General features: G+C 40.0%; 1 pseudogene; it reads right to left on the bottom strand.

Annotated features, from left to right (window-relative positions):
- The window catches only part of LOC124095207 (large ribosomal subunit protein eL8-like), a 146,547-nt pseudogene extending 134,190 nt beyond the window's left edge, over positions 1-12,357 (bottom strand).
- Between the last annotated feature and the right edge of the window lie 1,243 nt (positions 12,358-13,600).

Genomic DNA, 13,600 nt, shown 5'->3' on the forward strand with positions numbered 1-13,600 from the left:
GAGAATTCCAAGCAGTCCCAGGCACAGAGTCAGGCCGTCCGTCCCTGTCCACCACTGCCTTCCCAGACTTCGTGGGTTCTCAGGAGCAGTGTGCTGGGAAGGCTAGGCAGGAGCCAGGGAGAGATGCTGCCTGAGGTGTGTGGGTCCAGCAGGTTGAGGGTGGTCAGCCTATGAAGCAGAGTAGGAAAGCAGAGAAAATCAACACGAGGCACTCTTGACTTTCAGCTAAGAAGAGATGAAGGCAGGAAGGACAGCTCAAAGAAACTACTCCAGAAATTCAGGCAGATAGAGATTTTCCTAGTTAAAAAAAAAAAAAAGCCTGGGCAACACAGAAAGCCAAAACAAACAAACAAAAAACTCCTCTCAACTCAAAATGCTGATAGGCTGTAAAGGAGAGAGAGAGAGAGAGAGAGAGAGAGAGAGAGAGAGAGAGAGAGAGAGAGAGAGAGAGATCTCCTTACAGTCCAGAAATCTAGCAGCTCAGCTGTAAAGAAGAAAGAATTCTCCAGAATCATATCAATACTCAGACTTCCAAGGTCCAGAGAAGGCGAAGTCCCGATTGTTCTCTCAAAATATTTTCTAAATCAATAAAATCAAAATAAACCTGCAATAAAATCAATATCCATCCATAAAATTTTTAACTCCTTACTGAAGGTAATTATTATTTTTTTCAAATAATAATTATATTATAATTATACAAAATGGCTGGAATCAATCATCTGAAGAGATGATCACTAATAATCTTCTAAATCAACATAGGAAACTCAGAAAATCCCAAGTAAGATTAATTAATAAAGGTATCTGAGGAACCATGAAAATGTGATCAAGGGCAGAAATAGTCAATAGAACCAGACAGATCATCTCTGATCCAGATTTTGGAATTATTAGGCAAGTATTTTAAATAGATAAAAATGTTAAAAAGTCTAGAAGGAAAACATACATGAAGAGACAAGAAATTTCTGGAGACATAGAAGCAAATCAAACACATGCCAGAAATTTTTAAAATGCAATATTAGAAACAAGGGATTCCACTGATGGACTGAATGGCAGGCTGGATTCAGCAAAGGGAAGAATAGCAAACTTACAAACAGGTTAATAGAAAATGTTCAAACCAAAACAAAGAGACAAAACCAGTCAAAGCCACAGAGCAAAGAATTTGAGATTTGTGACAGTATCAATAGTTTAATGTGTGTGTAATTGAAGTCCCAGAAGAGGATAGAAAGAAGTGGAAAGAAAAGTTCTGAAGAGATCATCACTAATAACCTTCTAAATCAACCTAGGAAACTCAGAAAATCCCAAGTAAGATGAATTGAAAGAAAACCACACCCTCAGCCCATTATGGCAAATGAAGGAAGATCAAATATAAAGAGCAAGTCTTAAGTGCAACCAGAGAAAAAGTACATATTGCACAGGGGAGACCCAACAGAGGCAAAGGACAATGGAATGCTATCTTTGCTAAAGTTCTGAAAGAAGCAAATACATGTTGGGTTATGGATGGGACTTGGCAGCAGAGCCTTTTGTCTGCTTCCTTTGCCTACCATGCACGAGGCCCTGGGCTCCATCCTTAGCACCACCGAAAACCAACCAGCGGACAAAACAGTTGTTAACCTGATACTGCATCTCCAACCCAGAGTAGCTTTAAAACTGAAGTCAACGTCAAGATGCTTCAGACACATAAAACTTAATTTATCTCTAGCATACTTGAATTATGAGGTTCTAAAAACAAGATTTTCAGACTGTGTTATGTCTTTCTGAAGGGAAATAAAACACCAGGTAAAATATATAGACTCTTTGGGCAGCAGGAAGGAATGAAGAGCAACAGAAAGATAAATATAAGGGTTAATACGAAAGACCTTATTTTGGTAGAAATGTTTATATACTTCCACATGTAAATTTTTGAAAAATTGTTGACCGTTTAAGGTAATATTTTAAAAATATTTTTTTAAACATTGTTATTTAGACAACCACCAAAAACAAAAAAAAACCCCACATATATTGTGGGTTTTATAGCATGAGACAACAAGAAGGAGGGAGTGAATGAACTGCTTACACAATTGTAAAGTTGTCTCATATTCTTATAAAGTAGACCATGAGCAACCGTAAAAGAAATAACCCAAAGTATAGCCAAGGTCAGTTGGGAAATCAAATCAAATACACAGTTCACCCTTTCTATCCTGCCCCCAAAAGGAATAGACAGGGGAGAAGAAACAAAGGAGAGAACAAATGAGATAAATAATGACCGTTTCAACTGGAAGACATACCCAGTCATACTATGTGATAGTTACATTGACTGTAAATAAGCTAAACATTACAAATGAGTTTCAGAGTTTGACAGATTGGATAAAAATGCAAGAAGAAATTCACACTTGTTAAGTGCAAAGATACAGGTTGAAAGTAAAAGGGTAAAAAATGTGAGAAAGTTGATATTTCTATGTCCATATCAAACCAAGTAATCTTGAAGACAAAAAGTATTCCTAGAGATAAATTGGATCGTTTCATGATGTGAAAGTATTCATTCATCAAAAGGATATGGCTATGGAATTTAAAATAGGTCTTTGAAATACATTTAAAAAATTAAAAGAACTAAAGAGAGAATTAGACAAATCTTCAAGTATAAAGAATGATTCTTTTAACACCCTTCTTTCAATAACTGACAGGAAAAAAAAAACACCAGAAAAGAGACAGAAGGTTTGAATATCATAATTGACAAACTTTACCCACTTGACATATTTTAATACAACCCTAACTTACGGTGGCACATGCCTACTACTAATTCCAGCTACTCAGGAGGCTGAGGCAGGAGGATTGCAAGTTTGAGGCCAGCCTAGGAATTTAAGTGTACATGAAGCATCCACCAAGATATACCATATGCTAGGCAGTGAAATGAAGTTTCCATAAATATTAAAGGACAGAAATAATAAAAATTGATCAAGAACTAGTTAACAAATTTCCTACTAAAGTTTTGATCAGTAATGTTTCACTCCATGTTCTCAGATATTAATATGATAAAAATTAGAAGTCAGTACCTCAGACAAAAGCAATGATTTTTCAAATCCTAATCCTTTGGATATTAAAAAATACTCTTCTAGCAGCAATGATTCAAGAAGAAAGTTAAAAATATAAATGCAGGGCATTTTGAACAAAAAGCCCAAATGAAGTCACTATTGAAACCGTAAGAAAGTTAAATTTGAAAAAAAAAAAACACGATAGCCTCCACAATTTTTATTATTTAAAAAGAAAGCTAGGCACGGTGGCTCATGCCTGTAATTCCAGCTACTCAGGAGGCTGAGGCAGAATTAGTGAGGTCCTAGGCAACATTGCAAGAACCTGTCTCAAAAAAATAAAAAGGGCTGGGGATGTAACTCGGAGGTAGAACACTCCTAGGTTCAACACACAATACTGGAGAAAGATAGAGGGTGCAGTGGAACGAGAGGGAGAAAAAAGAGAACATAAACTAAAAAGGGAGCAGAAAAAAGTAAACTTGTGAAAAAAAATGAATAAACTAATTAAAAACCATTTTCTATGATAAGAAACAAAATTAATAAACATATGTCAAATAAAATAAAGGAAACCAAATTTAACACAAAAAGTATATCAGAAATGAGGAGGTGATGAACACCAGAGGTAAAGAGAAAAAGAGGATTAAACTATATACAATTTTATGGTAATAAATTTGGAATTCCCCATCAAAAAGTGCATTCTCTTGTCAACAACCAGAATCGATGCAGCAAGATCTGTCTGGGAAGTTGGAAAAGAGCAAGCGGGAGCCACCTTCAAAACAGCCTCAGCACTCGGATGGACTGGCTGGTGGATTTCGGTAAATTGTCCAAGTGGGATGAACTATGTTGACCTACGTCACATACACTTCTTCAGGGGGGAAAAATAGGAGAGAAAGTTCATTTGTTTTATGTATCTTAGAACCCTGGCACAAAAATTTAATGAAAATGGAAACTAGGAGAAAGGAAGAAGGAGCAGAGTATCAATCCATTGTGCTAGGCTCTTGGGGAGAGCTAGATGAACCATGTCATTTCCTGTGCTTGGTGGAAAGAGAGGAAATAGGTAAAACCAACAATATGGACACAGGCAGATGTAAACTACTTCCATTTCGAGCTATTGTCATTTTTAAAAAAACAAATAAATAAGGAATGCCTAAACAAATTTTCAAAGATGACATTTTACAAATAAACACTTTAAACCTTTACCAAAAAAAATACAAATAAGTACTACTATATACAGAGCATGCCTCGGAGATCGTGTCAAAAAGCCAATATGAAGCTTTCATGAATGCGATCCTCTGTGCAAAACCACACTCACAACGTGATAGATAGACTCAAGCTGAATGAGGACAGAATGTGGGAGAGAAAGGCAGGAGAGAGACTCTCAATGTCCTGGACACAATTCTCTTCCAGTTCTGCATTTGCATGTGAGTACACAGGGTGTGGTCAGCTCACCAGCAAGCATTATCATTTAGGATGAAATTTTACCCGAACAAAACAGTATTTATATGCTCAACCTTATTGTGTGCCATTGTCTCGAAAGTTGTAATAGGAAATCTGCAGGAAGAGGTGTTGCCCACCTTCCTTTTCACCCCTCCCCTTCTTTCCTAGTACTCCTTGAGACTCAGGGCCAGGTCTCTATGGGGTAGGCACAGCTTGGTGTTAAGCCCAGACCTCCTGCTGCCTTGTCTCTCAGGCCCAGTCATTCAGTTCGCATTCAGTTCTTCTACTCTCAACCCAACTGCCCTTTGCTATTCTTTTTACTCTCAGGTACCTCTCTTTGATCCTTTTGGCAAAATGACTCCCTCACAGCGGGATGAAGACTTGTGACTAGGTTTTGCCCAACTGGATATTAGCAGAAACGGAGTAGGCCATTTCCAGAAGCCATGAAAGGAAAAGGTAAGGTCTTTCTTCCCCTTTTCTCCTTCCTTCTGGCTGGAATACAGTCACGAATGCTGAGCCACCACATTAGAACAGGATGTACACTGGCGCCCAACACAGTGGAGCAAGAAAATTTAAGGACTTCAGGGAGCTGGATAAACATGGGATAAGCACAGTTCCCTCAAAGACTGAGTGAATCCAAAGTCACCAAGGAGGAGAAGATGTTGGAAGTTGTATTCTCAGTGCAGGCATCCTCCGGGGGAGGTTCTGCCCCTGCCCTCTGGGAAAGCTCAGTAGCCCAGAGGTATGGGGTTCCTCTTTACTGAGATTCCTCCCAGCAGAAACTGGGATGAGACACTAACATCTCCAAGGTAGCAACATGATTTGGTTATGCTCTGCTTGATGTCCTTTTGCTTTGCATTAGCTAAAGCACCTATCCACTTTCAACTATGCTGAAAGACACCAGAGAAATGATAGTATTAAGCCAGGTAGAATTAATCTTTATCCTAGATTAGCTTAACAACTCTTTATAGGTCTTATTCAAAGCATCTCACAATTGCTAGCAAATAACTTCTCTGACTCTACATTGCAAGAGAATCAAATACAATTAAACCTCAGGAGCCCATATGGGAATTGTCAATATAGGCCAGATGTGTTCTAAAATTCCTTTTAAAAATCCTTTATCTATTCAGGGGAAATATTCCGGCGTGGAGACCCCTGTCTGACACCCTTAGGAGCACATCGGCCCAATCTTGATCCCTAAATCCTGCCACAGTCTGGCTGGGCACAAAATAACCAAGCCGCCACAAAGCCTTGTAGGTTCAAACAGCAGCTCTTTATTCCCAAACTCTCACCAGCACTCTACACATACTTCCAGGGAACACACTCCCTCCACCGGGCTCCGCGCACCAATTCTCCCCGAACCCCCGCGAAAACTCAACAGGAACTCCAAAGTAGAGGCGCCCGAGGCAGCAGGATCCGCCCTAATCCCTGGAGCCGCCCTATTCCCGGAGCAGGGTCACCTTTCAACCATTCCCTCTAGCAAAATGCCAGGCGTCATTCGACTAAACTGTGGCTCGCAGCATCTCCCCCTTTCTGTTTAATTAAACAACAAGCATGTGGCTTAGGGACCATGCCTGTCTTACATTGTCCAATACTACATATGGTCCTTACCCATCACCGGATGAGCTGACCTCAAGGCGTCAGCCTCCTGTCTTAGGTTGATACCACTGTAATTGGATCTTACCCGTCACTGACTACAGGTCCAGTATACAACCATACTTGTGGATAGGCCTTTGCACCAGTGGGGGGGTGAGGTTCTTTGCCTCACCACTGTTGGCCCCCAAATTTGGCCTTGGTGCCAGTGGGGCGGGGGGGGGGGGGGTGAGGTTCTTTGCCTCACCTCTGTTGGCCCCCAAATTTTAGACCATCACAAGCAGAAAGGAGGAGGATGCAAAATGCCATGGCACCAAGCCAAATGATGGCTCTTTTTGGAATAATTGTACCACCAATGACACCATCAGCAAAGATACCCCAGCACTACCACAATTCGCTGCACTAACAGATAGTTCACAATGCATGCAAGTGATACATAGTCCAGGCAAGTTCTGCAAACAGTTCAAAGCAGAGGAATCTATTAATATGTCCATTTCCTCCCAAAGTAAATCGACTCCTTGATTGAGCATCAGTTGCTGAGTTATTATTCATTGATGCATCCGTTTATACAGTTTGTTGTGATAGCTATCGCAGAAGCTGTAGTTTGGTTTTATCTTTGTCTTCACTGGCACTGGGATGAAGATAGGAATTCTGGCAATGATGGCTAAGAAAAATTATGTAACATTCCAGCAGGCATAAAAAGAAAGCAATTTTCTAAACAATTTACATTATCCTGAACAGAATTATTAAATATAATGAAAAGGAAAGGTAAAAGTAAACAAACAGATCTGTTAACCTCCTTTTTTGTTCACATATTAAAACAAACCTCAACAGCTGTTTACCCAATTTAAATTAAACCATTTAAATCACATGAATAAAAAAATATTTGGATCCATTTTTTCATGAGCGCTCCTCATATATGATATATGGACATATGCACATACAGACATACAACACAAAACAGAAGTGTGCACACATAACACAATACATACAACACATAACATAATAGTAAAGGCCTTGTAGTTTTTCACAGGTGAAATCTCCATTGCAATGTTTAAAAACTCCACAGTCAAAAAATAGAACTGATCAGAAAAACATTAACCTAGGTCTGTATGAGCTCAAAAAATAAAATAAAACTTCATGATGTGGGAAAAGGCAATAATAAAATAGATATTGAAAAAAAGCATCCTGGTTACCACCTGGGTTTGACTCTTCTTATGATATTCCATCCTTCTTCCTGTAACTTGCATATGAGTCTGAGGGTATTCCCACAAGTAAGCCCCAAGGTTTCTTACATTTGAAATAGGCCTTAATGGTGTTCATTATTCATTAGCCTCCAGGTGTGGGAGAATCACTGTCGCAGATGTAAGAATAGCCAAACTGGAGTTCTGAATAACAGCTGTTATGGATTTGAGCCAAATCATCTTCTTTTTTGTCTGTAGAAATCGCTTTAGTTAATCTCTCTGGAATCCAAATTGGCTGCTGTTCTCCCTTTGGAAACGCACAAACAGACCCCCGACTTCAGACAATCACTGGGTCAGGACCTTTCCATTGTCCTGTTAAAATATCCTTCCAAAGTACCTTGGGCTTATGTACATTTTTTGGACACATATGCCTTCCCGCAGCACTAAGCCCTGATGAATCCAAATTTTAAAAGTTTAGAGTAAAAAAGGGTTATTTTAAGTTTATCTTTGGGGGATATTTACCCCTTTTCAATTCCCTCTTTTTGCTTTAATAAGTACATTTTAATAGTTTGATGAGCTCTTTCAACTATGTTTTGTCCCTGTGGATTGTATGGGATTCCTGTTAAGTAAAACATTAACTGATTTTTCTTCAGGGATGATGTTCCAAAATATCCTATATGTATCCTTTGGAAATTTAAAGATCCTTTTAAATTTAAGTCTTCCAAAAGCATTTTGCCTTAGTTTTTAGAATTACTTTAGTCCTTTTAATTTTTTGATGTGGTTTTAAACCAATTTCCTTCTAGTTTAACATTTTCTAAATTGGCTCTTGTCTATAAATTTTAACACCCTCATCTGAGACTTCTAATTTCTGCACCACCAGAAATTAAAGTTGATAGGCTTTTTGGAAAAAATTACTAATAATCTCCTTGTTTTTTTATTTTATCCAATATTTGACTTTAAACTTTTTGCTTTTACCTTTTTCTATCTTGAATGTTTGTACCTAATAGTTGTCTTAGCTTTTTGTATTTTTTTATCTGAATTACCTTTATTTGACTTTTTTTTATTTGACATTTTTAACCATTTTTTATCTTGTTTCTATCTTCTAGTTTTCTTCTAAGGTTTGTACATTTATCCTTAGTTGATTTTTTTCCTCCTAGTTTTTTTTTTTTTTTTTTTTTGCTTCCTATTTTTTGGGTTTAAAATCCTTATCTTCCTACATCTTTTCTATCTTCCTACATCTTCGCTATTTTTTTTTTACCTTTCTGTACTTCTGTCTTTAAAGTTTTCCACTTCAAATTTTTAATCTTCTTTATCCAAATATCTTTTATCCTATTATCTTCCCATTTTCATGGGTTTTTTTAAGTAATGTTTTTAAGATTAACTAGGCTTCGAATGATGCAATCTTTCCTCCGCCATGAAGGCATCTTAACTACCTTTAATTTAACCTTTTAAAGCCTTTTTCAACTTACTTAGACATTTTACAACTTTTAACTTTACCGCACAAAGAATATCTCATCTAGAAACATTTCTTTTTCCTTTAACCTTCCATATTAAAATATATTTCCACATCTTGAATCTTTTTATATCTCTTTTCTAGCCGTTAACCCTTTTTATAAATTCACATTCTGAAACAATGCTTATAAAATTTCTGAATTTAGACAAATTACTCCACTTTAATAAGACGAAATACTTTCATGTTTTTTATGGTACTATGATACTATAATTGAAACCCAACTGAAACTTCTTATACTCTTTGTATATAAATTACACCTGATAGAATCTTAACTCTTAGTAACCTTGTTTCAGCAAAGACACAGGCACAAAGCAATATTGAACTTTTTTTTCCATTTACCAATTTATGAAAACACACATAATGTTTAAATATATTACCTTATGGAACTTAATAAGTAAAGAGTACTTGATTTTATATTTAGTGGTTGATGTTTCAACACTTTAGCTTTGTAAATTAATTAGACGTCTGTAAAAACCAAGATCTTAGACAAGTGTAGTAAACAGAACTACCCATCTCTTTCTTGTTGAAGAAAAATCTTTTTACAGGATACCATGATGGTCCCATTGTAATATATTCAACAATTCCTCTTTAAAAAGCCATGGGCTACATTTTTGTATTGTATCAACATATGCCCTAACTGTTCTTGGTCTTACTGGGGTGCCTCCTTCCTCTAACAATTTCTCTTCCTCAGGGGTGAACAACTGCAAACCTTGAGTCAACCATTTTCCCCAGTTTGCCTGAGTAAGTTCTAGGGACAGGCAACTTGAAATAAAAACAAAATAAATCAAAACAAGAACACATTGTTTTTTGAAATGGTCACCCATTCTCTCGCTCTGACTCAGGGGCGAGCAATTTTGCTTACCTCCAAGCTTCAGGCGTTCCCCGTACGGGCCACCAAATGCTGCAGTCTGGCTGGGCACAAAATAACCAAGCCGCCACAAAGCCTTGTAGGTTCAAACAGCAACTCTTTATTCCTGAACTCTCACGGGCACTCTACACTTCCCGGGAACACACTCCCTCCACCGGGCTCCATGCACCAATTCTCCCAGAACCCCGCGAAAACTCCACGGGAACTCCAAAGTAGTGGGCGCCTGAGGAAGCAGGATACGCCCTAATCCCAGAGCCGCCCTATTCCCGGAGCAGGGTTACCTTTCAACCATTCCCTCTAGCAAAATGCCAGGCGTCATTCCGACTAAACTGTGGCTCTCAACAAAGTCCTAGCCTCTGCACTCTCACTCAGGTGGTTCTTTGAGGTAGAACTGCCCACTGTTCTTTCCAGAACTGGAAAAAGTGAATAAGTCTGCACCCCTTCTCCCCAGGTGTAGCTGGCTGGCTTGGAAGGACCCTGAGGGGCTGCAACACAGAATTCCTACAATCCCTGCTGGACTCCAAGAGGAGAAGCAAAAGGAATTCAGGGCAGATGAAAGAGGATGAGGAGGAGCTGGGCCAGTCTAACAATATACCCTCCTGAGTCTCCTCTGAGAATCTCCCCGTCCTGCATTTCCTACTCCATAAGTGAGCAGTATAATGTAGGTATAATCTCCATGCCCACTAAATGTTCTGACCACTTAAAATTTAGATAAAGTTGGCTCCAACTTCTTTTCCATGCCCCATGGATGTCCAAAGCATTCTGATAGGTTTTACATATTCCTTTGGAAACTGAAGTTTTCATTGCCATCTGTGCCTCTGCTCCTGGTATCTTGGATTCATCCTATGCTGACCCAGATATGAAAGTCACCCTGTCCTTGATTTTCACATGCGCAGGATGATATAATAAATGCTCGCCCTATCACAGCAGGGGTTCTAAAATCAAAATAGCTGCCAGGTGTTAAAGGAGTGAGCCCACCACAGTGCAACACACACACAGTGTTGGTGCTCTGCAAAGTGTTCAAGGATGAGAATAGAGGCCATTTGTGTACCACAGATATTATAATAAGTTCTTAGACTTTTCTTCAAAGGTCATTTTGGCTATGCCCCTACTAGGGGCTCCTCCTCGCTTGCTCGTCACTCAGATACCATAAGTTGCCTAGTCCACAGCCATCTCCCATTTGTCCCTCATTTGGAAAACCTCATCTTCATCCAAGCATGGGGTCTTTGCCCTCCAAAGAGGAGTCCTCCCTCAGATACCAGAAGATGAGCCATGAGGGGCCTAAATGACTATGACAATCACATTGCCCTTGGCCAAGGGCAAGAGAAGATCTCGGCACATAAAATCAGAGAGATCAGATCTAGCCAGGGATCAAAAGACAAGTGTCCTAGAAACTTCTAGAAACTAGTTTCCTTCTTGGTAAAAATAAAAGGAGACCATGGGAAAATCTTCAGGCCTACAAGAGGACCCAATTCATGAGCTGAGGCCAGCAGAGACGTGGAGAGAGCCTGGGTCCCCACAATTCTGGAACCACTAACTTCGGGCTTTCTCAACTACAGTTGAGACAATTTAACTTCCTCTTGGTTCACCCACTTTGAGAGGGAGATCCTGTTTCTTGTAATGATAAGTGTAGCTGCACTTATGGTTATCCTTGATAGAAATCCCTGTGCCTCTCTGAGCACACAGCCCGTGTCAATCATTTAAACAAGCAGCACAGGTTGATTTACCCCAAACTTCCCTAACCTTGCCTTCCCTAACCCACTTCAAGACTGATGCAAATCAACAGATGACCAGTTACCCAATTTCATCAATCATTTCCTCCTAAAGATGAAAACCTGTGTTGAGATGGGCTTTGGGGACACTAGTCCACCATCTTTTTTGACCTTGCCGAATAAATCTTTTTTCCTAGCTTGACAACTTGTCCTCCATTCATTTGGGTCTTTTTCAAGTGGAGAGTGAACAGATTTGGTTTCTGTAGCGAATGTCTGACAACACACCGCCTCTTGTCCACCATTTCACTGTCCTCTCGCCTCTGTTTTTCTCAAGCTGAGATAAAAAATTTCTTCTCATTTTCTCATGCAGCGAAGTTTAAAGGGCTCCTTTTATTGCTTGGTGCCCCGCCAAAACCATGCCTTTCATAGTCTCATTTTGTATCCCAAAGAGCTTATTCAAGATATTTTCCCAAGGAAAAAAATTCCCTAAGAAGAATTTTGGTGTTAGCCCTGAAAGGTTTTTTTTGTCTAAAAATAAAATTTTTAGTGAAAATCCCATTCATGGATCTCCACGAGATAACAACAGCCTTTACAAATCCCGGGTTGTTCTTTGTTGATACCACTGTAGGATTCACATCTTAATTCCTGAAGAATCCTAGAGAAGCATCTTAACAGTTCAGTCTCCTACCCTGGGGACAGCCCCTTCCATGCTCTGATTCCTGGAAAAGCTGGACTTTGGCATGAACATCTCTCCCCCTCTGATCCCAACCTTTCTTCCCAGACTTTTCCCCTCAGGACTTGAATTGACTTACCCATACTCCAGGCCAATGAAGTGTACCTCTCCCTGCTGTCGCAACCCCAGGTCTTCTCCCACAATAATGCTGTCTTTCATTTCTCTCCTTTCCCCCAATTCCTTAACACTGGACATCGTCATTTCCTTGCTCCTCTCCATTCCAAGAACCCGTCAGACATGCAACAAACACTCACAGCCCCACTATGCTCCAGGCTCTGGAGCAGGCTGGGGAATCCAGAGAGTCCCAGGGTTTAAGCTCATAATTCCTGGCAGGGAAAACAAACATGGAACAAATGGTTACATAAATAAATAAAGTTCAACTTTCATCAGAGATGGAGTGGGGAAATGGCCCTCCGCCCAATCCCCTTTCAGGGACAGCCTGGGGTGAGGGGGCAGTGTGATACAGAAAGGAAAGCACACTTATAGCAGGGCAGACCTGGCCTCCAACTGTGGCTCTAGCTCTTTCTTTACGGAGCCAGGAGCAAGTTACTTAATCTCCCAAAACCTTTTCTTCATCTTTAAGTTGGAGATAATAATGCCTACTTGGCAGGATTGCTAGGAAGACCAGAGGATTTTAGAAGCTTTGTGTAGAAACACGGACATCACAACTACTATAACAGATCGTGGCAAGGAGCGTCCCTGCCCTTTCCTTTGGGTCTAGTGGGAGGAGCTTTGGTGGAGTCATTCAGAAAGCCTGATATATGTCCCTGATAGTTGCAGCCCAAGATTGATGCCCAACTGATGCCTGAGAAAGCCAAGCATCCTGTGTCATTGAGTTGAAGGGCACCCTGAAATTGGAGCTTAGCATGCTCTTGAAATGTTTCTCAGAAGTTCCCACCCAGAGCAGGAAGGGGAAGCATTCCTCTATCGTCTCCCATGGCCTGCAGATCAGAGTAGCCTTGCAGGCATTCATAGATCCACGTTCCCAGGCTGCCCAACAGGGAGCAGTTTCCTGTGGCTGGCTCATTCCAGGCTTGCACAAAAGCCCAAGGGCAGAATCCAGGGACCAAAGGGAACCAAGAGGCCAAGGAGAGACTCTATCAGTTGCACCTGCACATGGCTGATCCCAGTGGTGGGTGGAAAAAGAGGCAGGTCAAGAGCACTAAAGAGGTGCCAGGAGATGCACTGCTGAGGGCCGTGGCTGATTCTGTCTCAGGAATTATCCTGCAGAGCATCCATGGAGGGAAATAACCAAATATGGACTAGCATGTATACTTAACTTTATCCAAGGAAGAAGCAGAGGGAGGAAAACAAGGAAGGAGAGAACAAAGAAAAGACTATTTATTTACTTCATCAACCTTTCCTATCCAACTTCCTCTTCTCCACTACCCCAGGGAGGGAAGTCACAGCTGAAATGCAAAGAGAAATACAAGTACTTACTTCTTAGAATTTGGATTTCCAGTGACCTTAATGGATGAAGGTTGATTTAAGGGACTGATTTAAGAGAGATTTTTCAAAATTAATTTTAATTACACTCAATTTTTGCTTTACATTTTGA

This window comes from Marmota monax, unplaced genomic scaffold, assembly GCF_021218885.2.
Source record: "Marmota monax isolate L192 unplaced genomic scaffold, Marmota_monax_Labrador192_F-V1.1 WCK01_AAM20220418_F8-fsc00066, whole genome shotgun sequence".
NCBI classification, from domain to species: Eukaryota; Metazoa; Chordata; class Mammalia; order Rodentia; family Sciuridae; genus Marmota; species Marmota monax.